We start from the raw sequence: 22046 nt of genomic DNA, 5'->3' as shown, positions 1-22046 counted from the left end.
GTCTTCAGTCCAGAGACTCGTTTGAAGCAGCTCTCTATGCTACTATATCCTGTGCAAGCCTCTTCATCTCCCATTACCTACTGCAACCTACATCCTTCTGAATCTGCTTAGTGTAATGCCTTGGTCTCCCTCTACGATTTTCATCTTTCATACTTCCCTCCAATACTAAATTGGTGATCCCTCGATGCCTCAGAACGTGTCCTACCAATCAGTCCCTTCTTCTAGTCAAGTTGTTCCACAAATTTCTTTTCTCCCCAGTTCTGTTCAGTACCTCCTCATTAGTTACGTGATCTACCCATATAATCTTTGGCATTCTTTTGTAGCACCATATTTCGAAAGCTTCTATTCTCTTCTTGTATAAAATACTTATCGTCCATGTTTCACTTTCATAGATGGCTACACTCCATACAAATACTTTCAGAAAAGACTTTATATCTCTTAAACCTATACTCAATGTTAACAGATTACTCTTCTTCAGAAACGCTTTCCTTGCCATTAGCAGTCTACATTTTATATCTTCTCTACTTCGACCATCATCAGTTATTTTGCACCCCAAGTAGCAAAACTCATCTACTATTTTAAGTGTCTCTTTTCTAATGTAATTCCTTCGGCGTCACCTGATTTATTTCAGCTACATACCATCATCCTCGATCTGCTTTTGTTGATTTTCATCTTATATCCTCCTTTCAAGACACTGTCCATTCCGTTCAACTGCTCTTCCTGGTCCTTTGCTGTCTCTGCCAGAATTATGTCATCGGCAAACCTCAAAGTTTTTATTTCTTCTCCATGGATTTTAATTCCTACTCCGAATTTTTCTTTTGTTTCCTTTACTGGAAACTCTTATAACTGCCGTTTGGTACCTGTACAAATTGTAAATAGCCTTTCGCTCCCCGTATTTTACAGCTGCCACCTTCAGAATTTGAAAGAGTGTATTCCAGTCAATATCGCCAAAAGCTCTCTCTAAGTCCACAAATGCTAGAAACCTAAGTTTGCCTTTCCTTAATCTGTCTTCTAAGATAAGTCTCAGGGTAAGCATTGCTTCACGTGTTCCAACATTTCTGCGGAATCCAAACTGATCTTCCCCAAGCTCGGCTTCTACCACTTTTTCCATTCGTCTGTAAAGTATTCGTGTTATTATTTTGCAGCCGTGACTTATTAAACTGATAGTTCGGTAATTTTCACATCTGTCAACACCAGCTTTCTTTGGGATTGGAATTATTATATTCTTCTTGAAGTCTGAGGGTATTTCGCCTGTCTCATATATCTTGCTCACCAGGTGGAAGAGTTTTGTCGTGACTGGCTCTCCCAAGGCTATCAGTAGTTCTAATGGAATGTTGTCTACTCCCGGGGCCTTGTTTCGACTTAAGTCTTTCAGTGCCTATCAAATTCTTCACGCAGTATCACATCTCACATTTGATCTTCATCTACGTCCTCTTCCATTTCCATAATATTGCCCTCAAGTACATGACCCTTGTATAGACCCTGTATGTACTCCTACCTTCTTTGCTTAGAATTGATTTTCCATCTGAGCTCTTGACATACAGGTAATTCTCCTGTCTCCAAAGGTCTCTTTAACTTTCCTGTAGGCAGTATCTATCTTACTTCTAGTGATATATGGCTATACATTCTTACATTTGTCCTCTACCCATCCCTGCTTAGCCATTTTGCACTTCCTGTCGATCACTTTTTTGAGACGTTGGTGTTTCTTTTCGCCCGCTTCATTTACTGCATTTTTTATATTTTCTACTTTCATCAATCACTTCAGTATCTCTTATGTTACCCAATGATTCCTACTAGCCCTCGTCTGTTTACCGACTTGATCCTCTGCTGCCTTAACTATTTCATATCTCAAAGCTACCCATTCTCCTTTTACTGTATTTCTTTCCCCCTTTTATCAATCGTTCCCCAATGCTCTCTTTGAAACTCTCTACAAACTCTGGTTCTTTCAGTTTATCCAGGTCCCATCTCCTTAAATTCCCACCTTTCTGCAGTTTATTCAGTTTTAATCCACAGTTCATAACGAGTAGATTGTGGTCAGAGTCCACATCTGCCTCTAATGACTTACACTTGAAAACCTGGTTCATAAATGTCTTTCTTATCACTGTATAGTCTATTTGATACGTTACAGTGTCTCAAGGCCCCTCCCGTGAATACAATCTGCTTTCATGATTCTTAAACCAAGTGTTGGCAATGATTAAGTGATGCTCTTTGTAAAATTCGACCAGGCGGCTTCCTCTTTCATTCCTTACCCCCATTCCATTTTGTCCCACTACTTTTCCTTCTCTTCCTCTTCATACTATTGAATCCCGTGCCCATGACTATTAAATTTTGATCTCCCTTCACAGTCTGAATGATTCCTTTTATCGCGTCATACATTTCTTCAATCTCTTCATCATCTGTGGAGGCAGTTGGCATATAAACTTGTACTACTGTGGTAGGAGTGGGCTTCGTGTCTATCTTGGTTACAATAATGTGTTGACTATGCTGTTCGTAACAGCTTACCCGCGCTCCTATTTTTTTATTCTTTTTTAAACTTACTCCTGCATTACCCACATTTGATTTTGTATTTATAACCCTGTATTCACCTCACCAGAAGTCTTATTCCTCCTGCCACCGAACGTCACAAATTCCCACTATATCTAACTATAACCTATCCATTTCCCTTTTTAAATTTTCTAACCTACCTGCCCGATTAAGGGATCTGACAGTCCACGCTCCAACCCGTAGAACGCCAGTTTTCTTTCTCCTGATAACGACGTCCTCTTCAGTAGTCCCCGCCCGGAGATCCGAATGGGGGCCTATTTTACCTCAGGAATATTTTACCCAAGAGGACGCTATCATCATTTAACCATATAGTAAAGCTCCATGCCATCGGGAAAAATTAAGGCTGTAGTTTCCCTTTACTTTCTGCAGTTTGCAGTACCAGCATAGCAAGGCCGTTTAGCTTAAAGTTACAAAGCCAGATCAGTCAATCATCCAGGCTGTAGCCCTTGCAACTACTGAAAAGGCTGCTGCCCCTCTTCAGGAACCACACATTTGTCTGGCATCTCAACAGATACCTCTCTGTCACGGTTGCATCTACTGTGTCGCTGAGGCACGCAAGCCTCCTCATCAACGGCAACGTCAATGGTTCATGAAGGATATCAAGAATAAAACGAGTTGTCTAGGAGGTGAAACCGAGGCCTAGGGATAGCGTCTTTGATTAATATTGGAAACGTCCTTCGTCCCGGTTTCGAAATCTGTACGACTAAAATTTTGATTAATGGTCAGCATTTTCGGCCGAAGATATGCGGCATTATAAGTCACCCTCATTCTATCAATGGCCTTACCAAAGAGGGCGGAGAAGCATACAGAGTTTCGGGGCACTCTGTTGTCTTTGGGGTTGGGACCTGCCACTAAAGGCGGGGGAATGAGCGATGACCAACGATATGAGGATGCAACAGGCAGTGGAAACCACTGTATTAAAGATACATAACGTATATCCACAGACATACGACCTGTAATTGAGAAAGTATCATGATGATCTCTCCTCTGGCAAAAGATTCCGGAATAGCCCCCATTCGGATCTCCGGGAGGGGACTGCCAAGTGGGGATGATGACGAGAAAAAGATTGAATAATCAACGGAAGGATAACGTTCTACGAGTTGGGGCGTGGAATATCAGAAGTTTGCATGTGGTAGAGAAGTCTAAAAAGGGAAATGCAAAGTCTCGAATTTAGATATAGCACTGGTCAGTGAAGCGAAGTGGATAGAAGACAAGGATTTCTGGTCATATGAGTATCGGGTAATATCAACAGCAGCAGAAAATGGTATAACGGGAGTAGAATTCGTTATGAATAGGAAGGTAGGGCAGAGAGAGTGTTACTGTGAACACTTCAATGATAGGGTCGTCCTTATAAAGATCGGCAGCAAACCAATAACGATAACGATAGTGTGGGTGTACATGGCGACGTTGCAAATTGAAGATAAAGATATAGAGGAAGTATATGAGGGTATAGAAAGGGTGATACATTACACAAAGGGAGATTAAAATCTAATTCTCATGGGGGACTGTTAGAGAAGGAGTGGAAGGCAAGCGTGCAGGAGTATATCGCCTTGGTACGAGGAATGAGAGGGGGGAAAGGCTAATTGAGTTCCATAATAAATTTCGGCTAGTTACAGCGAATACTCTGTTCAAGAACCATAAGAGGAGGAGTTATACTTGGATAAAGCCGTATGATATGGGAAGATTTCAGTTAAATTACATCTTGGTAGGACAGAGATTCCGAAATAAGATACTGGATTGCAAGGCATACCCAGGAGCAGATATAGACTCAGATCACAGTTTGGTAGTGATGAAGAGCAGGCTGAAGTTTAAGATATCAGTCGGGAAGACTTAGTACGCAAAGAAGTTGGATGTACAAATACTATGGTATGAAGTAATACGCTTGAAGTTTTCTAACGCTATAGATACAGCAATAAGGAATATCTCAGTAGGCAGTACAACTGAAGAGGAACGGACATCTCTAAAAAGGGCAAACACAGAAGTTGAAATGAAAAACGTAGATACAAAGAAGGTAACTGTGAAGAAACGCTGGATATCGTAACAAGTATTTCAGTTTATCAATGAAAGAAGGAAAGTTAAAAATGTACAGGAAAATTCAGGAATAGAGAAATACAAGTCGCTGAGGAATGAAATAAAAAATAAGTGCAAGGAAGCTAAGGCGACATGCCTGCATGAAAAATGTGAATAAGCGAAAAGGAAATGATTGTTGGAAGGACTGAGTCAGCATATGGAAAAGTCAAAGTAATCTTCCGTGAAATTAAAAGCAAGCTTGGTAACATTAAGAGAGCAACGGGAATTCCACTATTAAATGCAGAGGAGTGAGCGGGCAGGTGGGAAGAGTTCATTGAAGGCCTCTAAGAGGAATAAGATTTGTCTGTTGTGATAGAAGAAGAAACAGGAGTCCATATAGAAGAGATAGAGGATCAAGTATCACAATCAAAATTTAAAAGATCTTTGGAGGTCTTACGATCAGATAAGGCAGAAGGGATAGCTAACATTCCATCAGAATTTCTAAAGTCATTGGGAGAAGTGGTAAGAAACTGATTGTTCACGTTGGTTTGTAGAACGTATAAGTCTGGCAACATACTATCTGACTTTTCGAAAAATGTCATTCACAGAATTCCCAACACTGCAAGAGCTGCCAAGCGTGATAATTATGGCACAATCAGCTTAACAGCTTATACATCCAAATTGCGACAAGAATAATATACAGAATAAAGGAAAAGAAAATAGAAGATGTGTTAGATGTCGATCAGTTTGGCTTTAGGAAAGGTAAAGGCAACAGAGAAGCTATTCTGACATTGCGTGCGATAATTTAAGCAAGACACTTTCATAGGATTTATCGATCTGGAAAAAGTGTTCGACAATACCAAATAGTGCTATATGTTCGAATTTCCGAGGAAAATATGGATAAGCTATAGGGAGAGACGGGTAATATACAATATGTACAAGAGCCAACAGGGAATAGTAAGGGTGGAAGATCAAGAACGAAGTGCTCGAATTGAAAAGCGTGAGACAGTGATGCAGTCTTTCACGCCTACTATTCAAACTGTGCATCGAAGAAGCAACGGCGGAAATAAAAGAAAGGTTCTGGAGTGAGATTAAAATTAAAGATGAAAGGATTGCTATATCACGGTTCGCTGGTGACATTGCTGTCCTGAGTAAAAGTGAAGAAGAATTACATGCTTTGCTGATTGGAATGAACAGCATAATGAGTAAACAATAGGGACTTAGAGTAAATCGAAGAGAGGCGAAGGTAATGTGAAATAGCAGAATAGAGAAACTTATCATGAGTGTTAATGGTCAGGAAATATTCGAAGTAAAGGAATTGTACTATCTAGGCAGCAGAATAACCAATGACGGACTGAGCAAGGAAGACAAGGAAGACATCAAAAGGGTACTAGCACTAGCAAAAAGGGCATTCCTGGCCAAGAGAAGTCTACTAGTATGAAACATAGGCTAATTCAAGGAAGAAATCTCTGAGATTGTACGTTTGGAGCACAACATGATAGGGTAGTGAAAGATGGACTGTGGGATCACCGGAACAGAGAGAATGTGGTGCTATAGACGAATGTTGCACTGATAAGGTACGGAATGAGGAGGTTCTGCGCAGAATCCGAGATGAAAGAATATGTAGAAAACACTGACAAGGTGAAGGGACAGAATAACAGGACATCTTTTATGACATCATGGAATGACTTATATGGCTGTAGAGGGCAAAAACTGTAGAGAAAGATAGAGGTTGGAAAAAATCCAGGAAATAATTGAGCAGTAAGCTGCAAGTGCTACTCTGAAACGAAGAGGTTGGCACAGGAGAGGAATTCGAGGCTGGCAGCATCAAACCAGTCAGAAGACTGATGACTCATAACAAAAAAAAAAAAGAGGAGAAGTAACTGCTGCTTACTCTGTTCCAAAAAGTACTGTACACGACTATCACAAGAACGAATTTATACAGCAACCAAACCCTGGACGTAAGGCTATATTTTCCGAAGAACAGGAAAGGGAATTAGAAGAACATATTTCAAAGTGCAGTAATATATTTTATGGGTTAACCACAGAGATGGTGAGCAAAATAACATTCGAATGTTTCTGAAGTAAATAATTTGAAGCATAACTTTTACATAACATCTGAAATGACAGGAAAAGACTTGTTCTATGGTTTTGAAAAAAGACACCCTAATATTTCGCCAAGGGAGCCTGAGTTCCCTCCGATCAATAGAACCACAACTTTTAATGAAACATGGTAAGATTGATAGGTTTGGGGCTATATTACTATCGTACTCTAAAAGGAAGCTAACTGGCATAGTATCTGGACCGGAAGAGTTGCCTTTATTAAGAGCCCTAAGCTGCTTCCCTACACTGAGGGTATCTACTTCTACGTGAGTCATGTTGGCAATTGCTCTGCATTCCAATTTTGGAATACTTACTTCTTGGGGGAAGGCATTTCGGTAAAAAGTGTTTAATAATTCCGTTGTCGTTTGTGATATTATTAGCCCACAGACGCTTGAGTCAGTCACGACCTTGGACACACCTGTAAATATGTCTTCCCCCGCGAAATCCAGCTTTTGTCCCTCTTCCGGCCAGCAGGTAGACGGAGCGCGCTCGGTCCTACAGGCGGCCACAATGGGACGGACCGGTTCCGGCGGCGGGCTCTTTGTGGCCCACGCGAACGCTCAGTCGCTAACGGCTCACTTCGACGAGTTCTGTGACCTGTTCTGCCAATCGCTGTTCCATATTATCCTCGTCTCTGAAACTTGGTTGAAACCAAACATTTCTTCCGACGCTATCCGAATCACTGGTTACTCTCTCCTAAGGGCAGATCGTGAAACACGACGCGGGGGTGGTGTGGGTGCCTATATTCGCTCTGATCTGAGACCTACTATACTATGCACATCGGATGCAAAGGGCGAAGGAGAAGCAGAGTTCTTGTTTTTCGAAATAAATACATCAAATCAGAAACTGCTAATTGGAGTAATCTATAAACCTCCAAACGTCGGTACTATGTCCTCCTTTCAGTCTGCCCTGTCCTCGCTCGTGACACTGTATGAACACATAATCATTATGGGCGACACAAACATCGACTTACAGTTAAAATCTCCCTCTGCAGAAAAACTTAGGAGACTGTTCCACTCCAATGATATGAGTTTAACACCGCTGGACCCAACTCATCACACGCCACACAGCCATACACTCATAGATATAATAGCAACAAAGCGACCAGATAAAATAATTCGCGCCAATCAGACATCCGCTCCAGGACTCTCTGCTCATGACGTGATTTTCTTAAATTACTCAGTACATACTACCAAAGAAAAATCTCACCTGGTAACCTACAGAAACCTAAAAAATGTTAACCATGACGCTCTTCAAAAGGATTGCTCAGACATCCCTTGGCATGATATAAGCAATGAATCGACTTTAGACGGAAAAATTCGGGAATTATGTCGCAAAATTATTGCACTGTATGATAAACATGCTCCTCAACGCACTGTCAAGGTAAAGAGAGCTCCCGCTCCGTGGCTCACCACTGCATTACGCCAGTTAATGAATGAACGTGATTCTGCACATAGGGCCTTCAAGCGTAACCCAACTCCCGAGGCGTACGAAGCTTATAGGAAACTCCGAAATAGAACCAAGCAAAGCGTGAGGAATGCCAAAATCAGACATGCCCGCTCTGTCGTATGTGGCATATCAAAACCTGCTGCACTGTGGAAAAAGCTGCACAGTTTCGGTATAGGGAAGCGAAGATCTGACGCTGTTTATCAAGCGTCTGCAGAAGAATTAAACGATTTCTTCTCAACAGCCGTAAACTGCCACGCAGCGAAAAATTACCAGCCCCAAGATATCAATCTCTCGAGAGACAAGTTTTTCCTAAAACATGTCACTACCGGCACAGTACACAAGGCAATTATGAGAATCTCTTCCGAGGCAGTAGGAAATGATGGAGTGAGCATTGGCATGATTAAGACCGTCGTAAACACTATTACTCCAGTTATCACAGACATCTTCAACCTGTCTCTTGTCAGTAGTACATATCCAACTGAGTGGAAGCAAAGCTTAATTCAACCTATACCCAAGACTGACAACCCTAAGTCGCCAGGTGACTACAGGCCGATCAGCATACTTCCTGCAATATCTAAAGCCCTAGAACACATAGTCCATGAACAGCTGACGGATTACCTCAAAACTCATAACATCCACGACAAATATCAGTCAGGCTTTCGAAAGCACCATAGTACAGCAACTGCATTAATCAAAGTAACTGATGACATTAAACATGCTATGGACAGACGTGAAGCTACCATCCTAACACTGCTTGACTTCAGCAAGGCTTTTGATACAGTTGACTTTGATATATTACTAATTAAAATGAAGCAGCTGAATTTCTCAAACAGCGCAATACACTGGTTCGACAGCTACCTCAAAAACAGAAGACAACAAGTCATTTGTGGGTCGGAAAAGTCATCATGGAAAAACGTGCGCTCTGGAGTTCCCCAAGGCTCCGTCCTTGGTCCATTACTCTTCTCACTGTACATTAATAATATTTCTTCAGTGATTCACTCCTGCAACTACCATCTATATGCCGACGACATCCAACTGTACATAAGTGCAAGCCCCAAGAACATTGCTGACGCAGTAGCGAGTATGAACGCAGATCTTTGCTCTGTTTCTCGATGGGCACAGAACCTAGGTCTGAAACTAAACCCCAAGAAATCCCAGGTCATACTTATATCTCATCCAAAGTTAATCAGTCGGTACTTTCGCGAAACAGTCCCTCAAATACTCCTCAATGGTACCCAACTACCATACCAAAAAACAGTAAAAGACCTTGGAATAATCTTGGATGAACACCTAAACTGGGAAGAACAAACAGTCACAGCTTGCCGGAAATCGCTCTCCTCCCTACATGCAATTCAAAAATTTAGAAAAATATTTCCAATCCATGTTAAACAAAAATTAGTCCAAACACTAGTCTTGCCTAATCTTTACTACTGTGATGTAGTTCAACATGGCACAAATAATGAAAATTCGAGATGCCTCGAGCTAGTGATGAGTGCTTGTGTTAGATACGTATGCAACATACGGTTGTATGATCATATCAGTCCTTCATACTCCCAGCTTGGTTGGATACGCCCACATAAGGCACGCGATCTCCACACGATGTGCTTACTTCATCGATTTCTTAGCCACTGGTGCCCCCAATACTTATCTTCTCACATTAAACACCTATCATCATTCCACAACCGCAATACCAGATCGGATACGTCTAGCATCTTGGCTGTACCTTTACATAACACAAAATCTTTCTCCGTGTCATTCTCCATCTCAGCCATACGACTATGGAACGCACTCCCCTGTGATCTGCGTCTTATCCAAAACCACTCAACATTCAAGAGGGAACTTAAGACTTACATATTAGGGACGGTATAGCCACCATTGTTGTGCCCCCCCTCATCTTTTTCTTTCTCCTCTCCATCATAGCTTCGAATTTTACCATTCTATTTCTCTTCCTCTAACCTATCTACCTCTTCTATATCTCTTTCACCCCATTCCATCGTCTTATGTCTCTGCTTGATGAGAATAACTCACAAGCTGCAAGAATATAACGAGAAAATTCCCAAGTAGCAATAGGACTGACACTCATAAAAGAAAAACATGTTTACTTTCATATACATAGTCATTATTATTATCATTATTATTATTATTTTTGTTATTCTTGATTGTTATAATTATTTTTTGATTGTTATAATTATCATTGTACTACTTTTATAATCTCTATTTTTTTCTTTAACATTAATATTGTATAACATGTTATATGTCCTAATTTTCTGTAGACACTGAAATTTGTTGAATCTGAGTATGCCTGGTTAGGTGTAAGAGAGGGCCTGAAGGCCCTAATCTTGCCAGGTAAAATAAATGCATAAATAAATAAATAAATATTATCACTGGTTTCACGTATTGAAAGTATCGATTGTATCTTGCCGTTGGTTTACTTTACATGGTTTTTCTGTCATATTTCGAGTCAGAGTTTTATTATATAAGCTATTAAAAACATCTCGCATTGAAGTCCCTGCTAAGTTTTGAGCTTCAGCAAAACATCGTCAAACTTGGAAATTTTATGTTGTTTTAAATTTGTCATGTTTTTTTCGTTGATTCTGCGTAGTGTTCTGACCTATTTTGTGTACCATGGGGGATCAGCACCATCTTTTATTAATTTATTTGGTATAAATCTCTCAAGGGCCTCAGATACTATTTCTTTGAATCCAAGATACATCTAGTGTACACTTACGTACATAGTCTGGTAGAAATAGAGATTGTCTCATAAGAAAGCGTCAAGCGAATTGTTATCTGCTCTTTTAAATAGATGTACTTTGCGTTTACTTTGCTGGATTTGGATGCTGTGGTGAACAGTCTCATTACAACGACCTAGAGGTCATTAATCTCTGTATCCATCAGAATGCTCCCTATATTTTCAGGATTATTTGTTGCTGAGAGGTCAAGCATGTTTTCAAAGATAGTTACACTTCGAGTGGACTTCTAAACTAATAATAGTAAATGATTTCAGATGCCAAAAAATATCTGTTGTGATAAATATGTGTGTCCTTATTGAATCGTACCTGAAGAGCAGTCTTTTCGGGCTTTATGCACCTATTAAAGAGGTAATCGCTAATCAGTGCAATTGTACATGGAACTTAATGACTATTGCTACATGTAAAAATTATATTTTTACAGACCATTCCCAGATAAAAGAACAATAGTTCTGTTTCCTCTTTGCCGCACTCACAGCGGCATTCATCAATCTGGCATATATTTCATTATCAGAAATTGCTTGTGCACCCTATGAGCGACGAATATCTGTACTTTGTTCTAAAAGTATAACAGGGCGGGATGGTCATTGAATTATTCAGACGTGCTCCAAACAATAATAATCAGTTGAAACACAGAACTATTTGGGAGATTCGTGTATGCGTCCCGAAGAGTCTTTTTTTTTTTTTTTTTTTTTTTTTTTTTTTTTTTTTTTTTTTTTTTGTACCTAATGATAGTTGCTTTCCAAAACTGGGATAACACTGTGGGACAGTTTTCATTTATTACTCGTGTCTGAAGGGTAGTTCAGTTTATAAATGGTAATGAATGGTAATGAGCGCATGGTATCGTTGGCCGGGAGGCCCCATCCGGGGAAGTTCCGCTGCCAAGTGCAAGTCTTATTTCAGTCGACGCCACAATGGGTGACTTGCGCGCCGGTGATGAGGATGAAATGATGATGACGACAACACAACACTCAGTCCCCGAGCGGAGAAAATCTCCAGCCCGGCCGAGAATCAAACCTGGGCCCACTTGCATGGGAGGCGAGCTCGTTACCATAGGTTATAAATGATTACGTATGACAAGAAGTCTGCGAACTGAAACAGTAGAGGGCAGATAATTTATGAGAGATTTTGAAACTGTGGCATAGTCAGCACTTTCTAATTGAAGTTTAAACGTACAGTGATACTTGTTTTCGTTGCACAAGCTTGTTTATAAGGGGAAAGGGTGGAAAGTAATGGCTGTGAGATTATTTTGACCTGGAATAACATTCTTATGTTAAACCCTTAATTATGATAATCTGAGGAACATTTTCTAGTGGGATTTTGAAATATATGTCCTGTGTCTGAGAGCTGGTTCTTGCAATGTTAAACTTCATACTTAATCCCCTTTTGTTTTTATGGTGTTTTATATTCAAGGTTTGGTTGTTGGTTCACTGAACATATGTCAGTTATGTAGAATATAAATGGGTATGTAACAAATATTTTTTTGGGATTGAAAATTCTATTATTGGAGAAGGAATACATGTCTGGAACTTTAGTGGTCTTATAGAAGAGTTGATCGTGTTCTAGACTAGGAAATGGCAGAATTTAATGGATCATTCAGTTTTGATAACATGTGGTGTTGAATTGATAACAACACCCACCACCCCCAGATGGACCATAACGCTCTTGTGCTAGGAGCTTGACTGGGAAGACGTTGTCAGATGTGTGAGAAATTTTGGAGACTGTTAATTACTTATTTGTAGATTCTGAGCAAATATTTGATGGGAGCTAAATTCTGACTTACGTGCATAGTACCTGACGTGTTGATTCTAGCCTGAGGAACTATTGAAACAATTCAGATTCTTGAGTATCAATGGACAGTGTTTATGTTGAAAATTCTGCAGGGGATTTTTAGCTGTCTCCATTCTATGAAGATGTTTTAGATGTTCTAAGTTTTTCATATAGCTTTATTTTCTGCTGTAATTTGGTTTTGCTGGAGAGAGGTTCTGAGCTATATTCTTCAATTTTTTCACAATTAAATTGTTTGCTTTTGCTTATTAGGAAGTTTTAAGGATAATTGAGCAGTTTGGGAGGAGAGGAGATTAGTATTTAACGTCCCGTCGACAACGAGGTCATTAGAGACGGAGCGTAAGCTCGGGTAAGGGGAAGGATGGGGAATGATGTCGGCCGTGCCCTTTCAAAGAAACCATCCCGGCATTTGCCTGAAGCGATTTAGAGAAATCACGGGAAACCTAAATCAGGATGGCTGGAGACGGGATTGAACCGTCGTCCTCCCGAATGCGAGTCCAGTGTGCTAACCACTGTGCCACCTCGCTCGGTGAGCAATTTGGGAATTGTAAGAGTTTTTTGCAACTTGATGTCTTGAAAATTCGTTATCAGGTTGTAATTAATTTTTTATGATTTTAATAGTCTTATGATTTCGTTTTTAGATTGCAACTCGATTTTTAGTTTTATTGATAGTCATTAAATAATGGAGACTTGTAAATTTAGTGGGAGAGGGACCAGAAGTGTCAGTTTTGAAAGAAAAGATAAGAATCTCATCTTGTAGAACATTCTGATTCAGTTATCTCAGTTGCTGCTTCTCAAGGAAGCGAGAATGTATTTGATAGTTATTATGCCTGTTAGTCAAAGAGGGTTGTTATAGGCAGATATTTGAAATCAAGAAACCAGCGATGTTGTCATGACTGAGAATATAGTTGTCTCTAGCCTGGTTTAGCCACTTTAGTCCGGTATTGATACTTCAGTGCATATTTCTTCAACTTATGTAGCAAATGCTAGTCAATTAACATCGACTGCGGAACTTAGCGGCTTATTTGCACAGTATTTACTAATTCTCAAGTGACAGGTCAGGCGTCTTGTCACTTTATACGCATTATGGAGCTTCTAGGAAAAAAGCGTTCAAGGCCGGGAAAAAGCAAGTGTGCACTCGATATGTCTGCCATTCGCCCCATCTGAGATGTAGAGGAGGCGATGCGTGGGACTGTCGAGCGTGCAGGGTGCCTTCGTCTGCAACTTGTGGCTCACGTCGGCTCCGACGATGCCTGTTGCTTGGATTTCGAGGCCATCCTAAGTTCACACAGGCTGCTGGTGGAAGTGGAGAAGGCTGTCGGCTCTGTAAGTGGCCAGTTGATAGGGGCCTTCGTTTTGGAACCGAGTGGAAGGTCTCAGTCAAAGGCTTCATCGACTTTGTGACGACCTAAGCTGCAGATTTCTGGACCTGTATAATCTGGTGGAGAGTTAGAGGACTCCTCTTAATAGCTGAAATGTGCATTACAGAATGAAAGCAGTTGCTCGGGTACCAGGGTATTGTGCAGTGCACATTGGAATTTTCTAAGCTAGGCGATAGTTTGAGGTACCCTGCTGAACACCCGTCAGATAACAAGCAGATGGCGAATTCACACTGCGTTTAGAGGTAAGACACTTTTACTTTCACTATTTTATCGGATAACTGTCGAATAGTTCGTAGCAGAGTTCCCGAGTTTGCTGCCCTTCAGGACATTTCTTGTGCTCAAATTACTCTTGAGTCATGTGTAACAGATCTAGGTGAAATAAAGTTAAATATGGGATGTTTTTACCAGACACCGATTCCATGACGACTGCTTTACACCATTAAAAGAGGGTTTACTGTCTGTAACGCGGAAATACCCAGATCATGAAGTATTAGTTGCAGGCGATTTCAACTCATCGGGTATAGACTCAGACGTCTATAGGTTAAATGCACAGGTTACAGACAGACGGTCTCGTGAAGTACTTTTGAACACGTTATCAGACAACTGTCTGGAACAGTTACTTCGACAGCCTAGATGCAACGGAAATATTTTAGATCTCGTACCTAAAAACAGGTTTGACCTTATAGTCGGCGTCATTATAGAGACAAGGATCAGTGATCATGATGTCATCATACCAACTATAGTTATTAAATATAATAAATTAATCAAAGAGTCTAGGAAAAAATATCTGCTAGAAAGAGCTGGTAAGCAGTTGTTAGCATCCTACTTACACACTGAATTTACATAATTTAGTTCCACTGTAGTGGACGTACAGGTATTATAGGCAAAGTTAACCGGATTGTAAGTCATGGTCTGGAGAAATACACTCCTGGAAATTGAAATAAGAACACCGTGAATTCATTGTCCCAGGAAGGGGAAACTTTATTGACACATTTCTGGGGTCAGATACATCACATGATCACACTGACAGAACCACAGGCACATAGACACAGGCAACAGAGCATGCACAATGTCGGCACTAGTACAGTGTATATCCACCTTTCGCAGCAATGCAGGCTGCTATTCTCCCATGGAGACGATCGTAGAGATGCTGGATGTAGTCCTGTGGAACGGCTTGCCATGCCATTTCCACCTGGCGCCTCAGTTGGACCAGCGTTCGTGCTGGACGTGCAGACCGCGTGAGACGACGCTTCATCCAGTCCCAAACATGCTCAATGGGGGACAGATCCGGAGATCTTGCTGGCCAGGGTAGTTGACTTACACCTTCTAGAGCACGTTGGGTGGCACGGGATACATGCGGACGTGCATTGTCCTGTTGGAACAGCAAGTTCCCTTGCCGGTCTAGGAATGGTAGAACGATGGGTTCGATGACGGTTTGGATGTACCGTGCACTATTCAGTGTCCCCTCGACGATCACCAGTGGTGTACGGCCAGTGTAGGAGATCGCTCCCCACACCATGATGCCGGGTGTTGGCCCTGTGTGCCTCGGTCGTATGCCGTCCTGATTGTGGCGCTCACCTGCACGGCGCGAAACACGCATACGATCATCATTGGCACCAAGGCAGAAGCGACTCTCATCGCTGAAGACGACACGTCTCCATTCGTCCCCCCATTCACGCCTGTCGCGACACCACTGGAGGCGGGCTGCACGATGTTGGGGCGTGAGCGGAAGACGGCCTAACGGTGTGCGGGACCGTAGCCCAGCTTCATGGAGACGGTTGCGAATGGTCCTCACCGATACCCCAGGAGCAACAGTGTCCCTAATTTGCTGGGAAGTGGCGGTGCGGTCCCCTACGGCACTGCGTAGGATCCTACGGTCTTGGCGTGCATCCGTGCGTCGCTGCGGTCCGGTCCCAGGTCGACGGGCACGTGCACCTTCCGCCGACCACTGGCGACAACATCGATGTACTGTGGAGACCTCACGCCCCACGTGTTGAGCAATTCGGCGGTACGTCCACCCGGCCTCCCGCATGCCCACTATACGCCCTCGCTCAAAGTCCGTCAACTGCACATACGGTTCACGTCCACGCTGTCGCGGCATGCTACCAGTGTTAAAGACTGCGATGGAGCTCCGTATGCCACGGCAAATTGGCTGACACTGACGGCGGCGGTGCACAAATGCTGCGCAGCTAGCGCCATTCGACGGCCAACACCGCGGTTCCTGGTGTGTCCGCTGTGCCGTGCGTGTGATCATTGCTTGTACAGCCCTCTCGCAGTGTCCGGAGCAAGTATGGTGGGTCTGACACACCGGTGTCAATGTGTTCTTTTTTCCATTTCCAGGAGTGTATGTGCCGAGTAAGTGAGTTAAGGTCCGAAAAGACCCGCTGTGTTTGAACAGCGAAATACGGAAAATTCTGAGGAAGGATCGGCTGTTGCGCTCTCACTTCAAAAGAGAACGCACGAAAGACGCAAAGCAAAAGATAGTAGAGATTTGTGTGTCTGTAACAAGATCATTACGCGAAGCATACAACTTCAACCGCCATAACTTAGCAAAATCTGTTGCCGAGAACCTACGAAAATTCTGCCCGTCGGTAAAACCGCTAAGCGTGTCTTAGGCTCTATGCAGTCACACGTTGACTAGTTTGATGTGGTAGCAGATGATAGGAAAAGGAAAAATAAAGTTCTCAATTTCACATTTGAGAAATCGTTCACGTGATAGAATCATAGAAACATATTATCTTTTGACCACCGCACAGAGTCGAATGTGGAGGGCATGGTTATAGGCATCCATTGCGTGCAGAAACATCTGAAAGATTTGAAATAAGATACTTCGCCATGTGTGGATAGAATCCCAGATAACTTTTACAAATATTTCCCTTCGGCCCTGGCCCGTTACTTATCTCGCCATTATCGCGGATCTCTAGCTCAGTGCAAAGTTCCATACGACTGGAAGAAAGCACAGGTGAAGGGTAAAAGAAGGGTAAAAGAACGGACCTGCAAAATTACTGACCAATACCCTCAATTTCAGTTTGCTGAAGAATTCTTGAACATATTTTCATTTCGTAAAAAACAAATTTCCTTGAGACCGATAAGCGTCTGTCTACGAATCAGCACGGTTTTAGAAAACGTCAGTCGTGCAAATTTCAGCTCGCACTTATATCACATAGTGTCTTTACTGCTGTAGAACAGGAAAATTACACATTCCTAGGTTTCGAAAACCATTTGACACGATGCCTCACCACAGGCTGTTAACGTATGTACGAACATACGGAATAGGTCTCAGGATAGGTGAATGGCTCGACGACTTCCTGCGTAACAGAAATCAGTACGTTGTCCTCGACGGCGAATGTTCATCAGGGACAAGGGTATCGTTAGGAGTTCAACAGGGAAGAGTGATAGGACCACTGTTAATTTCTTTATACACAAATTATTCAGTGCACAAGATGAGCAGCAAACGTGCTGCTGTCTGCTGAAGGTGTCGTCCTTGGGTGATTGTACGAGGATACAAGATGGCTTAGACATGATTTCTAGTTGGTGTGATGAATGGCAGCTAGCTCTATGTTTATACTGCAGGTGAGTAGGAGAAACAAACCCGTAATTCTCGAATAGAGCATTAATAGTGTGGTGCTCAACGCAGTCACGTCCGATGTGACTTGGAGCAAGCATGTAAACATTGTAGTATGGAAGGCGAATGGTCGACTCTGGTTTTTTGGGACAATTTTAAGAAAGTGTAGTTCGTCTATAAAGGAGACGATACGGGACACTAGTACGCTAGTATTATGGAGATGCTTCTGGAACTCAAATGGGGATCCCTTGACGGGAAGCGACGTTCTTTTTGAGGAACACTATTCAGATAATTTAGAGAACGATAAAGCTGAGTGCAGAATGATTCTACTGACGACAACATACATTTCGAATTATGACCATAGACGGGAGAAATTGGGGCTCATAAGGATTTACATAGAAGGACGTTTTTCCCGCGCCCTATTTGCGAGTGGAACTGGAATGGGAAGGACTGGAGTGGCACAGGGTATCCTCTGCCACGCATCATGTGGTGGTTTGCAGAGTATGTATGTAGATGTAGATATAGGTCAAAAAGCATACTACATAAGTGGTTGACGCAACTGCACTCCTAAATCTTTTGTTGTGGATCAATAAGCTCAATCGGAAAACTTAGAAACTAATAACACAGTACATTTTAAGAGCAGATAATCAGATTAGTGCAAAATTACTTAAGAGGAACAGGGAACTTGTAATAAGAACAACAAAAATAACTTAGCTAAGTATTTGTAAGACAAACGAAGCTGATTAAAAGGGATTTGATGATAAATTAGAGGAGGGAATAGAAGCAAGTTATAACACCCCAATTACAGAAAACCTAATAAACAATGCTTTGTTGTAAAGGAAGTAGGAAAGTTAGTCATCCTGACAGTGAAAGCAGCTACTGACGACAAAATTTACACTTGTGATAATTTGATCAACAGGAATGTCATGTGAATAATCATGAAGTAGAGACTGAATGAAAGAATATGATAGGATGCGCAACAAAAATATCAAAGAAGGAATTGAAAACTAATTAATGACGAAGATTAAAGCCCAGATGGTAAATTGGCCAAAGATAACACTTACCATAGAAGAGAATTGTAGCCGCATCGAAAAGGAAGTTCGATGTGACTACAATGTAACGCGGAAATGGATATGTTAGCTTCAGTTGCTATCTAGTCGCTCTCTACTACTATTGCGATAGTAGCATGCATGTAAGCACTACTAGATTGTTTTAAGATAATCAGAAGTTTGAGAGTTTTGTGATATAGACTGAATTATTATTCAGAATTCATACTAAAGCAATGTCATCTTTACCGTTAACAAGATGACAGAATAAGGAGATTCGCGACGAAATTAAATCGTGTGAGATTTGTGATGGAACTTAGCCTTCGTGATACTGAATAAGCACGAACATTCAAGGACATTGAAAAAGAAAGATCGCCGACAGAAAAACATTTGTTAGTCTCGAGTAGGTAAGAGACAAACGCCAACACGAAGAACGTACAATTGCTTCGAGTTGTCAGAAGTTGTCGTCAACGACAGGATTACTGATGCAAACGAAAGCAATTCCCTGAGTGAGAATTCGGTGTGCGTGCTCAGCGTAGGTACAATTAATTACAAGGAACAATAAAATTAGATTAAAAATTTAATTCATCGTGTCGCCTACGTAATTGAATAGACATTAACATGTGTATTAGTGTCAATTCATTGACTATTAGCATATTATGAAGTGAAAAGTGACTTCATGGTTATTTAACAGTAAACAGTCATCGATTTGTCCCAAGATTACGACGTTTTCTGAACATTGCTTAAGTATATTTTATCTTTGGAATTACGTCGTGTAGTTATTGAACACGCTACGTAGAGACGTCTTGACAACTGAACAACAATTTATTAAGTTAACATCCTCGCAATTCCATAATGTGAATTGAAGATTCAAGACTTTGTATTATTAATATTCAACATCCATTATCTAACAGGGTATAATAAAAAGAACAACTACAGTTAGCCAGTTCACGCAAGCTGAAAGTCTGTCGCGGACTCACAACAAAAGAAAACTGTTGGTCATCATTTCAAGTCAAGGGAGTCATCGCATCACCGAGTGGTGCAATTGCCGCGTTTATCAGTGAAGAAGGAAGAGCGGCTTACACATTCTGACGTGCTGCTCTATCGAAATATTGACATTAATCACGAAAGACAGTATCTGAAATATGACCAAACCACTTGAGGAGTCTGTATTTTTCTACTAGTTATAGGGTAGCGTCGTCGTGAGCGACGGATGCCGTTCCACGTCATACCGACTAGGACAATCATCACCACTGAGTCGTGTCAACTCTAAGGAGACGCCGACGCCACAAAGTGCAGGGGAGTTTGATGCTAATATTATTACTTACAAGGAGAAATACATGACTTAGAACAAACTTACAACAAAGGTGTGAACTAATTAGTGAAGAAGTTATTGGGAATTTACTTAATTGGGTATGCAATTAAAACACAAACTGCATACAAAATTGATGCGAAGATTTTTGTCATAGAAGACAAACTTGCTACTACTGAAAAAGACCTGGTTCACTGAGAATTAGTTCTTAATGAATTAATTAGAAAGTTACAAATTGATTTTCAAAATTTAAGGGAAGAATGTGTGAAGATTAAAACAGATTTATCAGAGAAACTTGAGAGGTTAGCTTGCCTGTAATTAGTTATTCGAATTAAAGAACAGAATTCAAATCATACCACACCATTACAAGATTTAAAGAAGCATTCTGACTAACTAAAGTTTACTTCTGAGGAGAGATTAAACAGTTAAGAAGTATGACGAGTTGAGTTTTTCCGTTGTGTGATTGGTAGTTAATACCGAACAGAGTTCTATTGGTACAATTCCCGCCAGAATTGATGAGTTACAGGAAGTTAGATGATTGTAAATATTTTGAGAGGGTTAAATAGAGGTTGATAGGCGAAGAAGTGAATCAGCAGAAGAGTTAACTCAGAGATTATCAAACGTCGTGGAGAAAAACGAAAAGGTGTTGAAGTTAATTTTTACAGTTGAGTTCATGTGTCTGATGATGATGTGGTTTGAAGTCATGAAGATGAGACAAGTATTGTGTCTCATTACAAAAGAAGGAGAACCTATCAAAGTCATTAAGATTTTCATTGAGGGAATGTGTGCTGTGATGGCTTGTTGTGAAAATTCGTTCAATGTGTGTATTACAAATAAACTTCTGCAGTAGTCGTTAAACGTGATTGTCTAGTAAATCAGTATTGTGGCAACTTGGAGTAACAATAGGAAATTATTCTACATTGACTACACAACAGACGATAGATTAGTCATAGGCATCTGCCTTTATGCTAGACTACTTCAGTCTCTGATATTCCACTAACTGAAGAAATGCCGTTTCAAAAACATTCAGTATGAGTTGAAGTTGTTGCAATATACCATTTTCGAGTCATTGATATTCCTTGGAGCCGAGTTAGGTGCAGGAATCCCTTTGTTGTACTTGTGATGACTTCAAGTACTGTGCTACAGATCTCGTTCCCATATAAAGCTCACAATGAATACCCCAGGCAAATAAAGCAAATAAACCAAACAGAAAGTTCTCGACAATAAATCTTCATGTATAACGAAAATATGCTGATTTGATGCATGCTGGATCGGGATGGTAGGTCCACAACTACTCGTGTTGAAGAAATTAGGTAATTTTTATTTTGTCGGTCTCAGTTGCATGAATATGTAGTATTTTCTACCGTGTTTACCAGTTTCAGGCTGGCACAGCCATTCTCAAACACGATTTCTGGTTTGACAATCTGACTGTCAGACCAAATCCAGTAATCAGTGTAGTATAAATTAAGTATTCATGCGATTAAGATGGATTAAATGAAAAATTATCCAGTATCCTCATAATAATGATTGTTCTAACACTCAAAATGACATCCCTACTCAACTTTACCTATACAGACAACTGTGTCACGTCTTCGTGTGAAGTAATTGTATAACGATTGGAATTCACGATATCCAGTGATTTAAGGAGCTATACGACAAGATCGGTTATTTGGATAGAAGTGTATGGAGCCGGAAGATGGCATAATGAAATACAATAAAATAATATCTTAAAGTATACATCTGTTGGTGAATTTGATTGACATTGACAATTACTTACCAGCCGAAGCCCCCTGGCTATGATGGACCAACAGAGACTATGTATGTCCATTTATACATCAAATGATACATGATTTTCAAATTAATGAAAATGTTTTATAGAAACTGTTACCACTAAACTAGTAGAAAATCTCATACCCTCCCAATGTCTGCTTTTTGTTATATTCCTTTCTTACTTGTCAAAAAATTTCAAGTGTTTCGATATTCAAAAATTATTACTCATCATCATGCTTCATTGGAAAGAATCCGACTTTTCACTTCCACCTGTTTGGCCTACTGAATATTGAATCTGTGGTTGCTTAGTTGGAAGGTGAAACTCCTGTA

Source organism: Schistocerca serialis, chromosome 6 (genome assembly GCF_023864345.2).
Source record: "Schistocerca serialis cubense isolate TAMUIC-IGC-003099 chromosome 6, iqSchSeri2.2, whole genome shotgun sequence".
NCBI classification, from domain to species: Eukaryota; Metazoa; Arthropoda; class Insecta; order Orthoptera; family Acrididae; genus Schistocerca; species Schistocerca serialis.
Note: the sequence above shows the minus strand (reverse complement) of the source record.